Genomic DNA, 20,151 nt, shown 5'->3' on the forward strand with positions numbered 1-20,151 from the left:
ACTATTAGATCAGTATTTAGATACATCCTAGGAAAGGTGGGTAAGAAATGCTCCAAATAGACAAGTTTTTCCATCACTGCAGTAGAGTGGCAGGTTTGACATACAAATCGAGTTATTGAAAAACACTTAAAAACTAGATATCTTCCATACCCAAGAACATGGAGCAAGATCTGTACCAAGCACAGATATCAACAAGGAGACTGGACAGTGTGAGATGCTGATGTATGGCGTGCAGGGAAATGAATGCTACAGTGACTAAGCAAATTCAGACCTTCTGTGGATGTCTTCGTTCAGGCTGCTGTAACAAAATTTCATAGACTGCGGGGAGGGGCTTATAAACAACCAAAATTAGTTTCTCATAGCTCTAGAGGGTAGAAATCTTAGATCAGGGTGCTAGCATGATTAAGTGGGGCCCTCTTGCAGATGGCCAACTTCTTGTATCCTCACATGGCAGAGAGCAGAGGTGGGAAGCGAGCTCTCTTGTGACCCTCATAAAGGCCCTAATCCCATCATGTGGGCTCCATGTCATGATTTCATCTAATCTGAATCATCTCCTAAGGCCCCATTTCCTAATTCCATCATATTGCAGCATAGGGTTTTGACATATGCTATGGACATGTTCAGTCCTCAACAGGAGGCAAATCCCAGAACTGGAACCAAGCCCAGCAGGCAGCAGTGATGAGACCAGGACCTCTACCTGCAGCCACAGTGCTCCCCACTTAACCCACCCCATCAGTCCAGGTGATAAATGGAAGCAGGGCTAGGTAAAAACGTCAGTGGTTTCGCTTTTACAAGATGAAGAGTTATGAGGATGGATGGTGGTGACGACTGTCCAACAATGTGAATATGTATGTTTAATACCACCAAACAGAACTCTGAAGAATGATTAAGATGGTAAATTTTTTGTCATGTGTATTTTATCATAATAAAAAAAAATTGTGGTGACTGTGTAGAGATTGGGGGCTGGAATAGAATATTAGCTAAAGGAGCAGAAGAAGCAAGCAAAACAGCTCTTAAGAAGAAAAGCAATCTGAAAAAGAGTATGTGACCACAAAACAACCTGCAAATCCCAGGATAGAAGTGCTTTCTAGAATACATGTAGGATAAAAGGAGGGAGGAGCAGAATGTGACTTCCAAGCAGGTGTAGAAAATGGTCATGTGTTCGGGAAAGCCAAGGCATTGGCCTTGCATTGGTTAGGTTGGGGCTATGCCCTCTTGCCTTTTGGGACCCAGCTGACCTGTTGGGCCTCCCTGATAGCTCAGTTGGTAAAGAATCCGCCTTCAATGCAGGAGACCCTGGTTCAATTGCTGGGTTGGGAAGATCCACTGGAGAAAGGGATAGGCTACCCAGCCCAGAATTCTTGGGCTTCCCTTGTGGCTCAACTGGTAAAGAATCTGCATGCAATGCAGGAGACCCAGGTTCGATCCCTGGGTCGGGAAGATCCCCTGGAGAAGGGAAAGGCTACCCACTCCAGTATTCTGGCTTGGAGAATTCCATGGATTGTGTAGTCCTTGGGGTCGCAAAGAAGCGGACACGACTAAACAACAACTTCACAGTTCATCTAGGGCGTTCCGCAGAAAACCACCCGTTTCCCCTCTGTCTGGCTTTCTCTGCTTTTCCCGTTCCCATCTAGCTGAGCTCTGAACAGCCTCCTGTTGTCACCTACCATTGCTCCTGCCTCCCCCACCAGTTTCACGTGTCTCCTACCTCGTACTCCTGGGGCCACTCCTACCAAGACTGCTCTCCTCTAGTCAGTCTGTGCATGGCCTTGCCTGCCTTTGATTTTCAGACATGTCTAGGACATGGAGCAGATCACTCAGAAGCCGGTGCCCACGGGTGCTCTGTGTACATCTGTACACGTGTGGGTGGGATTACCACAGAAGTCCGTGGCAACCAGAGGGGCTGGGCAGGGACCAAAGGCCCACAGAGCATGCTTGGTCACTAGGAATGGTGCTGACAGAGAGGGAGGTGGCCTTGCATGGGACCCCAGAGCAAGAGTGGGCTAGGGCGGGAATCAGTACCAGCTGTCTCTGGAGCACAGTTTAGGAACCTTGGTTCCTGCCTGCTTGGGAGGCACCGCCGGTGGTGTGTCTGCTGCTTTCTGTCCTCTTCTAATATATTGCACCTGCTGCTGGGGCTGCTAAGTCGCTTCAGTCGTGTCCAACTCTGTGCGACCCCATAGACGGCAGCCCACCAGGCTCCCCCGTCCCTGGGATTCTCCAGGCAAGAACACTGGAGTGGGTTGCCATTTCCTTCTCCAATGCATGGAAGTGAAAATGAAGTGCTCAGTCGTGTCCAACTGTTCGCAACCCCATGGACTGCAGCCCACCAGGCTCCTATGTCCATGGGATTTTCCAGGCAAGAGTACTGGAGTGGGGTGCCATCGCCTTCTCTGAATATACTGCACCTACAGAAGTTTAACAATACTGTAGTATCATCAGTCTGTTTCCAACTGATCCATGTCCAACCTAGCTCTAATCATCCAGGGCTGGCTTGAAGTAAGGGAAACAGGGTCATGGGACTTCTGTGTATTCAAGAGGGACTAGGGGTGGGTTTGGAACTTTGAGATCCATGTCCTGGGGTCATAGCAATGGTTCCACAACTCTCCGGAGAGAAAGTAAAGGCAAGTCAATGGCTTGGGGTGCAGCCTCTGTGTAGCATAAAAAGTGAAAGGCAGATAGGGGAGTGGGGCCTAACCCTTGAGCCATAAGCAGACCTATAAACATATCAGCTAGTTACAATGAATGGACATTATTTGGTTCCTGACTTCAAGCAAACAAAACAACAACAAAAAACCCACTACCAAAACAAGGAATGCAAAACAATAAGGGAAGGATTAAAAAGAGACTGAATATTTGATAATATTACAGAATTGCTAGGAAATTGCCTGGTGGTCCAGTGGTTGAGACTCAGCACTTCCACTATTGGGCACCTGCATTTGAGCTCTGGCTAGGGAACTAAGATCTCACAGGCTACATGGTATGACCAAAAAAAAAAAAAAGAATTGCTAAATTTTTGTAGGTGTGATATATAAGCATTAGATTATTTTTTAAAATCTTCTATAAAAACAATTTACTGGCGTATTTACAGATTAAAAAGATAAGATGTCTGGAATTTGTTTCTGAAGTCTTGGAGTGAGTAGGTATAGTGGGTAAATGTATAGATAAAAAAGATTTGGTCTTAAGTGTTATGGAAGCTGGGTGATGGGTACATGAGGGTTCATCAGACTGTTCTCTAATTTTGTGTATAACTGATATTTTCTGTAATAAATCTTTTCAAAGGAATGAAAAAGGAAGCCTTAATTTTCCTTGTAACCATTACAGAGGTTTAATTAGAAATTAGAAATCTCCTCACAAAAAAAATACCAAGCCCGGATGTCTGCATAGGCAAGGCTCCACCAAACTCTCAAGGAACAGATCATTCCAACCATAAAAGAACAAACTTATCTGGAGAACAGAAAGAGAACATTCCTCAGCTTTGAGGTCAAAACCAGCCAAGGACTGTATGCAAAAGAAAACCACAGGCCATTCTCACCAGAAGACAGAACCAGTTAAACTAGAAGTTATAAATAAAAGATAAATGCAAAGTTTCCCAAGAATTAACAAATCATCAGTGCATTCAAATTACAATGTCATTATTGAACTTAATTTATCCCAGGTATACAAAGATGAATTAATGTTAGGAAATCTATAAATGTAATATACCATATAAACAAATTAAAGGAGAAAAAGTGTAGGATAATCTCAATAGATGCCAAAAATGTATTTGATAAATACTTTGTGCACGTGTGTGCTCAGTTTTATCCAGTTCTTTGCAACCATGTAGACTGTAGCCTGCCAGGGTCTTCTGTCCATGGAATTTTCCAGACAAGAATGCTGGAGTGGGTTGCCATTTTTTACTCCAGGGGATCAGACTGGAGTCTTCTGTGTCTCCTGCACTGGCAGGCAGATTCTTTATCACTATCTCATCATAAACTAAAAACAGAAATAAATTTCTAATTTGATGGAATATATCCTCCAAATACTTACAACATTCATTGTTTTTAAAATTTTAAGTATTATTTATTATCTCATCTACTTTTTGTAAACAACTGCATATATTTAAAGTATATAATCAGATGAGTTTTGGCTTATGTATATACCCATGAAACCAACAATACAATCAAGTCATGAATATATTCATTACGCCCAAACTTCTTTGTGTTCCTCAGTAATTCTTCCGTCCTACCCCTCCCCCAGGACACTACTACTCTACTTTTCGTCACATATAGATTATTAATAGTTTTTATTTTTTAGAAATTTCTGCAAATGGATTTATTCAATATGTACTAAAAAAAAAACCCTCTCTACTTTCTGTACATCAGCATTCCTTTTTACAGTGAGTGATATTCCATTGTATGGAAATACCACAATTTGCTTATCTATTCACCTATCGGTAGAAATTTGGGTTTTCCCTAGTTTTGGGCTATTAAAAAAAAAAAAAAAAAGCTGCCAAGAACATTTGTGTACAAGCCTTTCTGTGGACATGTTTTTTTTCTTTTTTTTAAAAAAAATTTATTTTGTTTTGGTGTATAGCTGATGATAGTTTCAGGTGAAGAACAAAGGGACTCAGCCATACATATATCTATTCTCTCCTAAGCTCCCCTGCCATCTGAGGACATGTATTTTCATTTCTCTTGAGTATGCTAATTCTGTGTCTAAATTTTTGAGGAAGTCAGGCTATTTTCCAAAGCAGTCATTTTACATTCCTACCAGTAATGTATGAAAATTCCAGTTTCTCCACATTCTCATCAATACTTGTTATTTTCTGCGTTTTTTTTAATCAGTGGACGAAATCTCAAAAAATCACTATCCATACTCCTCTGAGACTATGGCTGTGCTTACTAAGACTGCAGAGAAATCAAGCCGACTAATTCTATATTGATTAAATTAAAAATTGTGTGCACATTTATATGTTTCCAGAGACAGAACTGTGAAGCAAGGTGTGTACATATATGTCTAGCTATACCCCTGTACCTTCTACCGTGATCCTTCCTCCCCATCTAGGTAAATGTTTATATTAAAATTTTAAATATACTTCTGTTGTTTCTATTTGAAAATACAAGCATATATAGTTGCATTTCTTTTCTTTCTTGGATACTGCAGCATATGGTAAAATCTGTAAAGCCCATTTGTAAAGTCAGGCCACTCAAAATGGCTGTTCTTTTGCCCTCTGTACATTCCCTGCTTGACCAGGCCTTGCTTCACATACCCCCTACTCACCTGACTATCCATTCCTCTTAATCATAGGGCTTAGTTAGTAGTGGCCTATGTGCTTGTTGCCTGCCCCAGTCACTGCTTTCCCTGGTCACTGATGAACCAACCTAATGTCAATTCCCCCTTATCTATAGTATTCTCCTTCTCCCCTCGGAAGTGAAGACTGCTATTTCTGTCTTTCTGCCCTCTGCTGCACACAGTGGGATGTTGCTCCAGGACTTTGCTTGAGATTTTTAAGATTCCCTACCCAATAAATTGTTGATGTTTCTGTCACCGTTGCTGGGCTCTTTCTTTAGGATCATGGCTGGGCAATTACAAGGCTTGTAGGCCTGTGGGTTACAGCCCAACACCCTTACTTTTTTCACTGAATGACCTATCCTGCAGGTAATGCCGCAGCAATACATAGATACTCCTTTTTCCCTTTCATAGCTGCAGTGATATTCTATTGGATAAAAGTGAAAGTTGCTCAGTCGTCTCCAACTCTTAGCAACCCCATGGACTGTACAGTCCATGGAATTCTCTAGGCAAGAATACTGGGGTGGGTAGCCTTTTTCCCTTCTCCAGGGGATCTTCCCAACCCAGGGATTGAACCCAGGTCTCCCACATTGCAGGCAGATTCTTTACCAACTGAGCCACAAGGGAAGCCCAAGAATATTGGAGTGGGTAGCCTGTCCCTTCTCCAGAGGATCTTCCTGACCCAGGAATTGAACTGGGGTCTCCTGCATTGCAGGCAGATTCTTTACCAACTGAGCTATCAGGGAAGCCCATTCTATTGGGTAAGGGTTCCATAATCTATTTCACTACATATTTGATGTTTAGATTTTTCTTGTCTCTTTTAAAATTGTGATGAAATACATGTAAAATTTATCTTTTTAAAATGTATAGTTCAGTGGCATGAAGTACATTCATCTTCTTGTGCAACTGTAACCACCATCTATTTCGAGAACTCTTTTCATATCTCAAAGCTGAAATTCTGGGACTTCCTTGATGATCCAGTGGCTAAGAATCCACCTACCAATGCAGGGCACACTGGTTCAATCCCTGTTCTGGGAAGATTCCACATGCCGCAGGATAATTAAGCCCAGGTGCCACAGCTACTGAGCCCGTGCCCCACAACTACTGAAGTCCACTCACCCTAGAGCCTGTGCTCTGCAACAAAAGAAGCTGGTGCCCTGCAGCTGGAGAGCAGCCCTTGCTTGCTGCGACTAGAGAAAGCCCACGCGCAGCAACAAAGACCCAAGCACAGCCAAAAATAAATAAATTAAATAGATAAAATTACTTAAAAAAAAAAACAAACCCTGAAATTCTGTAGCCATTAGACAACAACTTTCCATTTCTCCCTCCTCTACCCAGCCCTTGGTAACTATCATTCTATTGATACTTTCTGTTTCTATGAATTTGTCTAAGTACCTCATGTTAAGTGGAATCATACAGTATTTATCCTTTTGTGACTGGCTTATTTCACTTGTCACAATGTCCTCAAGAGTCATCTATGTTGCAGCATGTGTAAGAATTTCCTTGCTTTTTAAGGTTGAGTAATGGTCTGTTGTGGAGAAGGCAATGGCAACCCACTCCAGTACTCTTGCCTGGAAAATCCCATGGATGGAGGAGCCTGGTAGGCTGCAGTCCATGGGGTCACTAAGAGTTGGGCATGACTGAGCGACTTCACTTTCACTTTGCACTTTCATGCATTGGAGAAGGAAATGGCAACCCACTCCAGTGTTCTTGCCTGGAGAATCCCAGGGATGGGGGAGCCTGGTGGGCTGCCGTCTATGGGGTCACACAGAGTCAGACACGACTGAAGCGATTTAGCAGCAGCAGCAGCAATGGTCTGTGGTATGGCCACACCACATTTTGCTTATCCATTCATCGGTCAATGGTTATGTGGGTTGCTCCCACCTTTCGGCTATTGTGACTAATGCTGCATGACTATGGGTGTGCAAATATCTCTTTGAAACTCTGCTTCCAATTCTTTAGGGTACACACCCAGTTTAATTGCTGGGTCATAAAGTAATCCTATGCTATTTTTTTTTTTAAGGAACCACTATTTTCCATAGTGGTTGTTTCATTTTACATTCCCACCAACACTGCACAAGGGCTCCAATTTCTCTGCATCTTCACCACTGCTTGTTATTTTCTGTTTTTGTTTTGTTTAATAGTTGTTATCCTAATGGGTGTGAAGCAGTGTCTCTCATTGTAGTTTTGTATTTCTTATAATTAGCTAATATAGTTAATATTGCAATGAAGGGCCTGCATGTGTGAGTGCTAAGTCGCTTCAGTTGTGTCCAACTCTTTGTGACACTTTGGACTGTATCCCACCAGGCTCCTCTGTCCATGGGGATTCTCCAGGCAAGAAAATACTGGAGTCGGTTGCCACGCCCTCCTCCAGGGGATCTTCCCAACCCAGGACATGAACCCGCATCTCTTATGTCTCCTGCATTGGCAGGCAGGTTCTTTGTCACTAGCACCACCTGGGAGGCCCAATGAAAAGCCTAGTGCCATGAAAATTCTTGTGCACAAGTTGGGTGCTCAATTTTGCTCATAATAACAGAAATGCAAAATGAAAGTGTCCTAAGATGTCATCTCTCATCTGCAAGACCAGGAAAAACCCAAGTTTTTGCAACACACTTCATTGGCAAGGCTGTGAGGAGGCTGGCACATAAATTGTTGGGGAAAATACAAAATGGTACAACCTTCTGAGCATGAAGATTTGACATGTAGTATTGATAAAACTGCATGTGCCTTTACCCTTTAACCAGGCAATCCCACTTTCCAGAATCTATCCCAAACACATACCAACTTTCCCTAGTATAAATGGCCCTGATGTGAAGAGCTTGGTAGTAATTGTGTTTCCTTAGAGTCCTCTTGCTTCCTTCAGGTCCCTTTCTCAGGAGGGGTTCTGAGCTCATGTGCACCTCTTCAGACTCTCCTAAGCTCGCTCATCTTTATTCTAGCCCTCACTGGGAGACCATCCTAAGCAGGTTTTGCGCAGGTACAACTGGACAGAAGCTCCTTTTAGGCTTGTGCTGGAAGAAGGGGTCAGGAGCCAATGAATAAATTCCTTCGGTCCGGATTTTCCTGGTGGTCCAGTGGTTAAGAATCCACCTGCCAATGCAGGGGACACGAATTCGATCCCTGGTCTGAGAAGACTCCACATACCACAGAGCAATTAAGCCTGTGCCTCACAACTACTGACCCTGTGAGCTGCAACTCCTGAAGCCAGTTCTCTGCAACAACAGAAGCTACCACGATGAGAAGCCCGTGCACCACAGCTCGAGAGTAGTCTCTGCTCGTCCACTTCAACTAGAGAAAGCCCAGTGCAGCAGCAAAGACCCAAAATAAATAAATTATATATATAAATTTCTTCTCTCCTCCCCAGCAGGATGGTTTGGAGACATTTCATGATGAGCCCCAGAATGACCTAGGGGACTGAATGTAAAGAAGACCAGTTTGGTGACCAGTTGATTGTCTCTCTACTGTTCACTCTCCTCATGGTCACCTGCTCAACCAACATCCCATAGGTTCTGCTTTCAGGGGAATCGAGGCCAAGTCAGATACAGAACATATACTCTATCAAAATGATGTGTTAGTCACTTAGTTATGTCCAACTCTTTGCAACCCCATGGACTGTAGCCATCTGGGCTCCACTGTCCATGGGATTCTCCAGGTAATAATACTGGAGTGGGTTGCCATTTCCTTCTCCTTGTATCAAAATGATACAAGTTTATAAATGTGTCAAACAGTATGTTTAGTGTTTAAGGAGCAGGGGTCCTTATCCTGCCCCAGTGCAATTCCACGATGGTAACCAGGAGCAATGGTTTCCAACCATTTTCAATGCACTAACAAGGTAAGGACTTCCCGGGCTAAATCACGTCCCCAGGCCCAACCTACCTTCAGGGTTCAGGTGGGAGTGTAGGGATGGGGCACCCCATGCTGGTTACATGGAGTCTGGAGTGGCTTGTGCCCCTTGGAGGGGCAGCACATATCTGGGTCTGGGTAGGACTCTGGGTTGGTTTGCATGTTCCTGCTCCTGAGACTTCTTTGAGCTTCTGGGCGACTCCTCTTCCTGGGGTCAGCCAGAAGCCCAAGACTTCTCCCTCACAACAGTCCTGGAGTGTAGTTGTACCTTCTTTGCTGGAGGTTGCAACTCATTTAGTGTTCCTTTTGGCCAGATGCCCTTGGTTCTCCCACTGGCTAGAGTGGAGGAAGGGGTATGGGTTTTGGACATGGCCTGGAGTCTAGTTCCACTATGCCCACTCGTTGGATCTCTGACCACGCACATCTTTGAGCTCATTTCTTGGAGACGTGGGCTTGTTGAAAGGCCCCATTGAGACGGGGATGGTGAAGCACCCAGAAATGAGGTTTGCCCCTGAAACAGTCATTGAACCCAACTGCTTGATCTTTTATAACCCCCTTCTACTCTTTCCCAACCCTGGTCCCCTGGCTTGTGACTATCCCCCAAACATTGGCTCATCTACTCAAGGGGAAACCCCCAACCCAGTGCCAATATCACTCCAAGTGACTCTGCCTAACCACGTGCCTCGCTTTTCTTTTATACTAGCCCAGGGACATAGGGAAGTCAGATTTCTCAGACTCATGTGACTTAGTAATATGAGTAATATGAGACTCTAAAATAACTATTTGTCAAATTCTAGGACAAAAACATTGGGGTATTATCAGTTGGCAGATTTAGCCCTGAAAGGTAAAAACCCAGGGATGGAGGATGCGAAAAGTGAGACGCGCCAGTGCTTTAGCGCGGTGTGGGTTAAGATTTTCTGGCTGTGCCGGGTCGTAGCTGCTGTGCAGACTTCTCTCCAGCTGTGGAGAGCCGGGCTGCTCTCCAGTTGTGGTGCAACTCTCACCTCTTCTCGTTGCCGAGCACAGGCTCTAGGTGCGAGGGCTTGAGCAGTTGTGGCTCACAGGCTGTCGAGCACAGGCGTAACAGTTGAGGCACATAGGCCTGGTTACTGCACAGCACGCGGGGTCCTCCCAGATCAGGGACGGAACCCTGCGTCTCCTGCATTGGCAGGCGGATTCCTCACCACTGTGCTGGCAGGTAAGCCCCCACGGTGGGTGTTATTGTACGGGCTGTGCTCTCTGGGGATTCCGCTTTGTCTCCTGACTGATCGGGATAGAATACTGGCTATGAGATGAATCGTTCAAAGGCTAAGTGAAGCTTAGTAGAGCCACCAAGAGAGTGCTTGGCGTTTCCTCTTCCATGTGTGCTTATAAATACAGACACCCGACCTAGTGGTCATACTTATTGTTCACTTGATGTTTCTGGTTCTTCTCTTTCCAGGCTCATGAGATTTCATTCCTGGTGTCAGGTGGGAAAATAACAACAGAAACACAAGGTACACACTAAGTTTCAGTTTTATTCAGGGACCCTTACTGAGGACTATAGCCTGGGAGACAGCCTCTCAGATAGCTCTGAGGAACTCAGAAGTAGGGGAGGAACTAGTGCATATATGAATTTTCTGACTGAGAAATACAGTCATGCATACATCTTGGTAAAACATTACTGCTAATCATAGAGGACAGACATCTCAAGGTAATAATTTTAGTGATTTTCTACGTATGGAAAGATGCAAGAATCTGGGGTCATTGAAATTCTTTTTCTTTTTGAAATCCTTCTTTAGATATGCATCTTAACTATCTAGGAGCCACATATCTTAAAACTTCTTCATCCTGCAGTTGTGGGTTGTTGACTTAATTTTACAAGTGGATGATGAGCAAGACTCTTTGTTCTTTTGTGTTTACACTGGCTGCCTGAGGAAAGGTTTGACCATGTGACTTATTTGGTTAGTGAACTGTTAGTAGAAGTATATGTGTCATTGCCAGACAGAAGCCTCTAAGGGCCAGAGTGGTGGTTCTGGATGGTGGAGCCTCCGTCAGCCTAAGTCCTTGAAAGAAGCAAGATGGAGCAGAACCCTTTAAAACTAAGATGAATGTGTAGTATGAGCAATGAGAAATCAACTTTTCTGTGTTGAGCTACTGAGATTTTGGGTTGTTATTGCAGGATAATGTAGCACATCTTGACTAATGGACGCTAAATCCTTTCTAAAGCTGCAATACTTTGGCCACATGATTCGATGAAGTGGTGACTCATTGGAAGAGACCCTAATGCTGGGAAAGATTGAAGGCAGGAGGAGAAGGGCATGACAGATGATGAGATGGCTGGGTGGCATCACCGACTCGATGGACATTTTGAGCAAGCTCTGGGAGTTGATGATGGATCCCTGTCATGCTGGCATGCTGCAGTCCATGGGATCGCAAAGAGTCGGACACGACTGAGCAACTGAACTGAACTGAAGTGAAATCATTTCTGAGACAAAACAGTACAAACAAGCAAGCAGGCAGATTATTTCCCTTGAGACTGTGAGCCCTGAGAATCTAGAATTCCTTCTTGAACAATGGATGACAGGTCAAAGTATCCTCAAATTCAAGCATATCCTGTTCTGATCCCCATTTCTACTGAAGGGAAACCAAGCTAACCTGCTCTTTAATGGTGACAGTCTCTCTGGATTTAGTCTTTGAGGGGACAATTCCTCAGTCTTTCCATTTTTCTTCCTTTCATCCTCATTCTGTAGCAGACTGGGTTGCCTGTATTATCTCTATTCTCTGCTTCTTTGCCTACAGAATTGTGACTGTTTGGGTTCCATCTTTGGAGAAGGTGCCCCTTATTCTGGTTCAGGGATAAATCCTGACTTGTCTAAGGCAATCACGGCAGAATCATCTCCCTGCCCTTGGCTGGTTGGGGCTGAGAACGCGACAAGGTTCTGACTGTGGAGACAGTGTGGGGTGGGGAGGTATTTGCCTTCAGGCTTTTTTTTTTCCCCCCAAAAAACACAAACAACAAAGACACAGGTTAAGAAATTGATTTTGTTATCCAAACATTCTCCCAAAGAAAAATCCAGGCTCAGATGATTTCACTGGTCAATTTTATTAAAGTAGAAATAAACAACAATCTCATACAAACACCTGCAGAAAACAGAGGAATGAGGAACACTAAAGAAACCTGTTCTGAGGCCACCATTACCTATGAAGTCATTACAAAAAGAAAATTGCAGACCAATAGCCCTCATGAATACAGACTTAAATATCCCTATAAAACATTAACAAATCAAATCCAACATTCCATAAAATGTAACACATTTATGACCAAGCAGGATTATCCCAGGGATGCAATGTTGTTTTAATACTTGAAAATCAGTCAATATATACTTCTCTCACTGACTGCATCCTTGTCAGCTCTGGAAATTACAGATCTATAAACTCTTATTCAAAATCCTTATGTTTCAGAAAACAGAATTTTCTGGATTTAAGGAAATTCTATGACACTCCTAGCAGGCTCTGAGGTAGCATCTCCTAATCAAACACATTAATTAATGGTTCTGTCGCAAGATATAAGAAATATTCTCACCAAACAAGTTACGTGAAGAATGCAAAAAGCCTCATAGTAGCTCAGGTTAAGTCTTGCTGCTTAATGAACTGGCCTCAAATTTAACAAAGCCAAAACATTTTTCAGGTTTCCAGGACTTTATGAATTTTGGATTGGGAATAAATAAGGGCTTGTGGACACAAATTGCTCTTAAATTTTAGCCAATCCTGCTGCTGCTATACTTTGCATTTCTCTACTTGTTAGGTTGAACCCCTATTCATAAACTTTATGAGTAAAGTTCATAAGCCCCTATTCATAAAATATTTATATATCCTGTTTTTTTTTATTTGATCTGTTAAGAATTGTAGTATAATCACATATTAGGGGTTTTAACTTTTTGTCTTTCACATATTTTGACTATTTTCTTATTTTCTTATGTATTTTATTTTCTACTAGAAAAACTCAAAATTTATGTGCAGTCAACAAAAAAACCAAAAACTTATATATAAGAAGAGAGAGGCTTCATGGTTTCCAGACTTTGGGAGGACTTTCCACCCCAAAGTTATATATTCTTTTTTCCCCCCTGCTATCTTGTTTTATATTTAATATTTATTATGAAACCTTTAATACATCAGAAAAGTATTTTGGTGTTTTGTGTTATTTCAGAACAAGTTTTCTAAACCATAGCACTCCTGACATTTGGAGTTAGATAACTGTTTGTTGTGGGGGCTGTCCCGTGCGTTGTAGGTGTTTAGCAGCATCCCTGGCATTTACTCACTTACATGCCAATAGCAGGCCCCAGTTGTGACAACCAAAATGTCACCAGACACTGCCAAATGTCCTTTGGGGGTAAAGCCCCCCTAGTTGAGAACTTCTGGGTTACAGCCCAGCCTGGCTTTTATTTCTTTTCCCTGTAATCATGGTCTACAATGTCCACATCATTTATCAGATTAATCATCTTTCCACTCAACAGTAATGCCGTCTTAAGCCACATATTATTTTCCAAAGTCTATCTGCAGCTATTTCTGAATTCTTCTTGTCCTTCTCTTGGCCAGTTCTACTCCACTACCAGTCTTCTGTTCACAGTGTTCTAGGATCTACTCGGGCATTTGTTCTTCCTGTTGGACTTTATTAGTTTACTTACTTATTTTTGGCTGTTTTAGGTCTCTGTTCCTGTGCGAGGGCTGTCTCTCGTTTCTGGGGCAGGATCTGCCTTCCTTGCAGTGTGGTGGCTTCTCCTTGCTGTGGAGCATGGACTCCAGGCGCGTGGGCCTCAGTAGTTGCTCTGGAGCGCAGGCCCCACAGTCGTGCTGCTCGGGCTTAGTCGCTCTGCGACATGTGGGATCCTCTGGGACCAAGGACAGAACCTGTGTCTCTTGTCCTGGCAGGTGGATTCTTTACCGCTGAACCACCAGGGAAGCCCTCCAGTTGGACTTTGAGATCACTTAAACCAGCTCTAATTGCATGGTCTAGCTAGACCCTCCAACACAATTTTAAGAAGTAGTGGACATACTTGTCTTGATCTGAATTTTAGTGGAAACAACTTTGAGACTTTTATTTAGTTTGCTTTATACTTTTGAGTTTTGGTAAAAAGTCTTTTTTGTACTTACGTATTTTACTTTCTATTCCTATTTATGATTTTATTAGGGATAGAGATCTATCCATCAATCCTATTTATTGTTTATGTATATATGTAATCATATGATTTTGTGAGAAAATTAATGATTCCTGGAATAAACATTGTATTAGTTTCCTGGTACTGCTGTAATAAATTACCACAAATTCAGTGGCTTACATCAACATATGTTTATTATATTAGATTCTAAGAAGACTAGTATTACATATGCCCTCCCTTAATCTTCTCTGCATTTCTAGTCTGGCTTCCAGTCTTTCTGCTCCACCTAAACTGCTCTTGCAAAGGCACCAGAGACATATATTTTGGGACTTTGTTTCCTGTATCTTCTGAGTCCTCTCACCATAATTTTATGCTGTTGACCACACTGTTTCACCCGAAACCCTGTCCTCTGTTTCTGTTACCCTAATGCTTCCCAGGCTTTGCCCATCTTTCTGGCGACTCCCTTTCAGCCTCTTTTGTTCTTTTCTTCCACTGATTCACTCATTTTTTCATTGACACAGACTCCCAATCTGTAATGTCTGTGATACCTGGTGATGGAATCCCTAAGAGCCACTTCTCAAAGGTAAGCCCCTTAATTCATTCCTAAGATTTAAAATATCATCTATATCCTGTGACATCCACATTTTATATCCCATCTAGATTGCTCTTTTTGGCTTTAAACTCGTATAATATCAGCTAAGCTAGGACATCTCCACTTGGATATCTTGGAGGCATTTCAAATTTAACATGTTCAAAATGGATCAACTGACTTGTCCCTTCTGTCTGCCTCCAGTTTTCCCCATCTTCATCTACCTCAGTGTACTGACTTTCACATGTCCTTCTCCCTCCTTTCCTTAATTCATCTCTCAGCCAACAATTACTTGTTCATGCCTAGTACATACCAGGCACTCCCTCTGGTGTTAGCAATGGAACCAACATTCTAGTGTGGGGAACAGGCAATAAAAAGTAATTACATAAATAAATGAGATAATCACAGAGTGCAGAAACACTATGAAGAAAATGAATAGCGGAATTTGATAGAGAAAAGCCTGAAGAAGGAGTTAGTGAGGATGAGCATTTGGGGAGAGTGCTCCAGGCAAAGGAAATACCATTTGCAAAGGTCTGTGGGTAGAAAAGAGCAGAAAGGAGGTCAGTGTAGCTGGGTATAGAAAAGGTGGTAGAAAAGTAACGGGGTTATGGAGAGGTAGACAGCATCACATCATGCAGGACCCTGAGGACCATGGCAAAGAAATGGTCCTCTTAAGTGCAGTTGGAGCCACTGAGGATATAAAGCAGGGGAGTTATGTGATATGATTTGCAGTTTCGAAAGATGACTCTGGATAATGGGCATGGGATAATGGATATGGGGTGATGAAAATGTTCTAAACTTAGAATGTGATGGTTGGACAATTCTGTGAATATATTTTTTAAAAAATTGTGGACTTCCCAGGTGATCCAGTAGTTGGGAGCGTGCCTGCTAATGCAGGGAACATGGGTTTGATCCCTGGTTTGGGAGGATTCCACATGCTGCAGGACAACTAAGCCCATGCGCCAGAACTACTGAAGCCCACGAACCCTTGCTTTGCAACAAGAGAAACCACCACATTGCAACTGGTTGGTAACTCTTGCATGCTACAACTAGACAAAGCCTGTGGGAAGCAACGAAGACTCAGGGCAGCCAAAAATTAAAAAAAAAAAAAAAATGGTATGGCATGTGAATTGTATCTCAGAAAAACTATTGACAGGGAGAAAAAAAAAATCATTCTTCCTGTGGTGAGAATGACCAGACAAAGGCCAAGAGTATAGCCAGGGAGATCAATTGTATTCATCAGATGACTAGGTGACATCAGATGACCAAAGTGATGCCTATGGATGTAAGGCAGGATGTGGTGAGTGTCGGGTGAGGTAGGGGAGGAAAGAGGACTCCTTGTGAAATTCTTCCCAGCATAGAAGTAAGACTAATATTGGAAGTATATAAATTGGACTGTGTCACCGTACACCTAGAGCCTTCAGTGGTTTCCCTCTGAAGGTAGAAGGAACCCCTCCCCGCTCATCTGGCCTTGGGGCTGCCACTCCTGCTTTGGAGTCTCCCACCCTCAAAGTCTCCCCTCTGCCAAATCACCCTCTTCTAACCAGGCCTGATCACCCGTCAAATCCCAGTTTGAGTGCCACTTTCTCAGCAACTTTCTTATCCCTCAAATTACATGAGGGGCTCTTCCATGACGCACAGCACTTGGCACAATCTGTAGTCATGGACTGAACTGCATATTTATTAATTTTTGCTTGTCTCCCCCTCTAGACAGGGAGTTCCTAGGGCAGGGATATTTTCTCCTGCGATCATGCCTCTAGGGCTCATCCAAGAGCATGGCACAGGAATTGTACTGGAACATTTGTTGGGTGAATAAATTCATGAATAGAATCCATATGTGAAAGCTAGTAGGTGAAGGAAACTTTCAAAGGGACAATGAAATTAAAAATACTCAAAAATGTAAGGGGCAAACCACAGAATGAGAGAAAATATTTGCAAATCATTATCTGACAGGGGATTAATATCCAGAATATATAAAGAACCCTTAAAACTCAACAACAGAAAAACCAAACAACCCAATTCAAACATGGACAAAGGACATGAATAGACATTTCTCCAAAGGAGATATACAAATGGCCAATAAGCACATGAAAAAAATGCTCAATGTCGCTAAACATTAGGGAAATACAAATCGAAACCACAGTGAAATACTACTTCACACTCTTTAGGACAGTTACTGTCAGAAAACAAAAATAAACTCAGAAAATACCAAGTGTTGGTGAAAATAAAGAGAGACTTCGAAGCTCCATGTATTGCTGAGAGGGATGTCAAATAGTTCAATCTAGGAATGGAATTGCTGAATCATATGGTAATTTTTTTTTCATATGGTAATTTTATATTTAACTTTTTGAAGAACTGCCAAACTGTTTTTCATTCAGACTGAAAGAATAGAAAGCAGAAAATCAAAAAGATAGTTGTACATCAAAGTTCAAAGCAGCACTATTTACAATAGCTAAAAGGTGGAACCAACACTTGAGTGAATTAATGGATAAGCAAGATGTAGTATATATACATGCATTGCTATTGCTATTGCTAAGTCATTTCAGTCGTGTCCGACTCTGTGTGACCCCATAGACGGCAGCCCACCAGGCTCCCCCGTCCCTGGGATTCTCCAGGCAAGAACACTGGAGTGGGTTGCCATTTCCTTCTCCAATGCATGAAAGTGAAAAGTGAAAGTGAAGTTGCTCAGTCGTGTCTGACCCTCAGAACCCCATGGACTGCAGCTCACCAGGCTCCTCTGTCCATGGGATTTTCCAGGCAAGAGTACTGGAGTGGGGTGCCATTGCCTTCTCTGATATATATGCATATAATATATATATATACACAACAGAATGTTATTCAGCTTTAAGGAAGAAAACTCGAGGACATGGATAGGACTTCCAGTGTTAAGTGAAATAAACCATACACAAAAGGACAATTACTGTATGATTCCACTTATATCAGGTACTGTAATAGGCAAATTCCTGGAGACAGTAGAACAGAGGTTACCAAGGGCTGAGGAGTTAAGCATGTAAATGGTACAGAATTTCAGTGGAGAAGATGAAAAAGTTCTACAGATGGAGAGTGAAAATATTTGCACAACATTGAAAATGTACTGAATACCTCTGAATTGTACATTAAAATGGTAACTTACATGTTATGTATATTTTATTATAATAAAACATTTTAAAAGTAAGTCATGTTATTAGTTGGGCTCAGCTCAGTGGTAAAGAATCTGCCTGTAATGCAGGGGACTTGCAGGAGACAAGTTTGATCCCTGGACTGGAGAAGATCCCCTGGAATAGAAAATGGCAACCCACTCAGTATCCTTGCCTAGAGAAGTCCAAGGACAGAGGAGCCTGGTGGGCTATAGTCTATGGGGTTACAGAGTCGGACACGACTGAGACTAAACAATAACAACAAAGAGACTAGTCATCAGTACATTTTGAATTCCTGGCTGAAGGATTCAACCACAGTGAGTGTCCTGGCTGAAGCCGTGGGAAGCTTCAATATTCAGCATTCAGTAATCAGAATACTCTCAATATTCGGGGCCAATACCTTGAAGGTTCAAAACCAATGGCAGTCACATTCTGCCCAAAGGAGACATGCTGAGTGAACTGAAGAGAGGATGTTAAGATCCCCTTTCCAGGTGGCCCCAGAAGCAGACTTTACTCCATCAGGAGCACCAGCCCCTCCCCTTGGCCAGGATGCTGGGCCTCCCTGTGGGGGCTGGCTGTGAGGACCCCTTTGTTTTTCTGTCGCATGTAAAAAAAGCAAATGTATCAGAATACACAGAGTGGTTTAGATGGTTTCAAAGCCCGCACCAGGTGTTGGAGGAGCTCTTATTTAAGACAACTATGATTATGCCGACGAAAGGGTCGAGCCACGCTGCACTGGGTTGGCTGAGTGCTGAAGAATTGACGCTTTTGAACTGTGGTGTTGGAAAAGACTCTTGAGAGTCCCTTGGACTGCAAGGAGATCCAACCAGTCCATTCTAAAGGAGACCAGTCCTGGGTGTTCTTTGGAAGGAATGATGCTAAAGCTGAAACTCCAGTACTTTGGCCACCTCATGTGAAGAGTTGACTCATTGGAAAAGACTCTGATGTTGGGAGGGATTGGGGGCAGGAGGAGAAGTGGACGACAGAGGATGAGATGGCTGGATGGCATCACTGACTCGATGGACGTGAGTCTGAATGAACTCTGGGAGTTGGTGATGGACAGGGAGGCCTGGCGTGCTGTGATTCATGGGGTCGCAAAGTGTCGCACACGACTGAGCGACTGATCTGATCTGATCTGATCTGATTGACAACTGAAAAGCAAAGAAGAGGGACTTCTCTGGAGGTTCAGGGGTTAAGAATCCCCACTCCCATTGCAGGGTGCATGGGCCCAATTCCTGGTTGGGGAGCTAAGAGTCCGTGAGCAGCTCCGTGCATGGCCAAAAAAAAGAGAGAGAGAGAGAGAGAGAAAATACATAGGAGAAGAAGAAAAAACTTACCCATGTTCCTATCACCTAAAGTCCCTGTAAACACCTTGGATTATATCTTTTCCATATATATATAGTTTCTTTCCTGTGCATGTGCATAATTATATTTCCAGGATGTTGAGCCATACTGTATTATTGCTTCATAAGTGAAGTCACTCAGTCATGTCCGACTCTTTGTGACCCCATGGACTGTAGACTACCAGGCTCCTCCATCCATGGGATTTTCCAGGCAAGAGTACTGGAGTGGGTTGCCATTTCCTTCTCCAGAGCATGTTCCTGACCCAGGGATCGATCCCGGGTCTCCCACATTGTAGGCAGATGCTTTACCATCTGAGCCACCAGGGAAGTCTTAACAATGCATAATGTTTCATTGTTTTTTTCCACTCAACAAATATTGTAAATGTCTTTCCAAAAACATACTTCTAGTCACCATTTTTAATAACTGCAAAGTATTCTACATACATCAGTTTTTCTCAACTTTTTTTTCTCCCCGACATGAAATATTAATAGCATAGGTACACTGTACCTCTTGTTTAGGTACTGTGGCCAAAAACCATTGTAATAGCTTAGTTGTATTCTCTCCTCCTCACACTCAGGAATCAATTTTGCCCTGGTGATGATGCATGATAAAGTTGTACCATAATTTATTCAATACACCATTTGACATTTAGGTTGCTTCTAAAATTTACCTGTTTCATGCTGTGATGAACATTCTCATAAATTTAAAACGGTGCAAAAGTGGAAATGGAATGTTTGGGTCAAATGGGATGTATATATTTTTTCAAACTTTTAAACTTTTAATTTTGTATTAGGGTATAGCCGATTAACAATGTGTGGTAGTTTCAGAT

The sequence above is a fragment of the Bubalus kerabau genome, chromosome 1 (genome assembly GCF_029407905.1).
Source record: "Bubalus kerabau isolate K-KA32 ecotype Philippines breed swamp buffalo chromosome 1, PCC_UOA_SB_1v2, whole genome shotgun sequence".
NCBI lineage: Eukaryota > Metazoa > Chordata > Mammalia > Artiodactyla > Bovidae > Bubalus > Bubalus kerabau.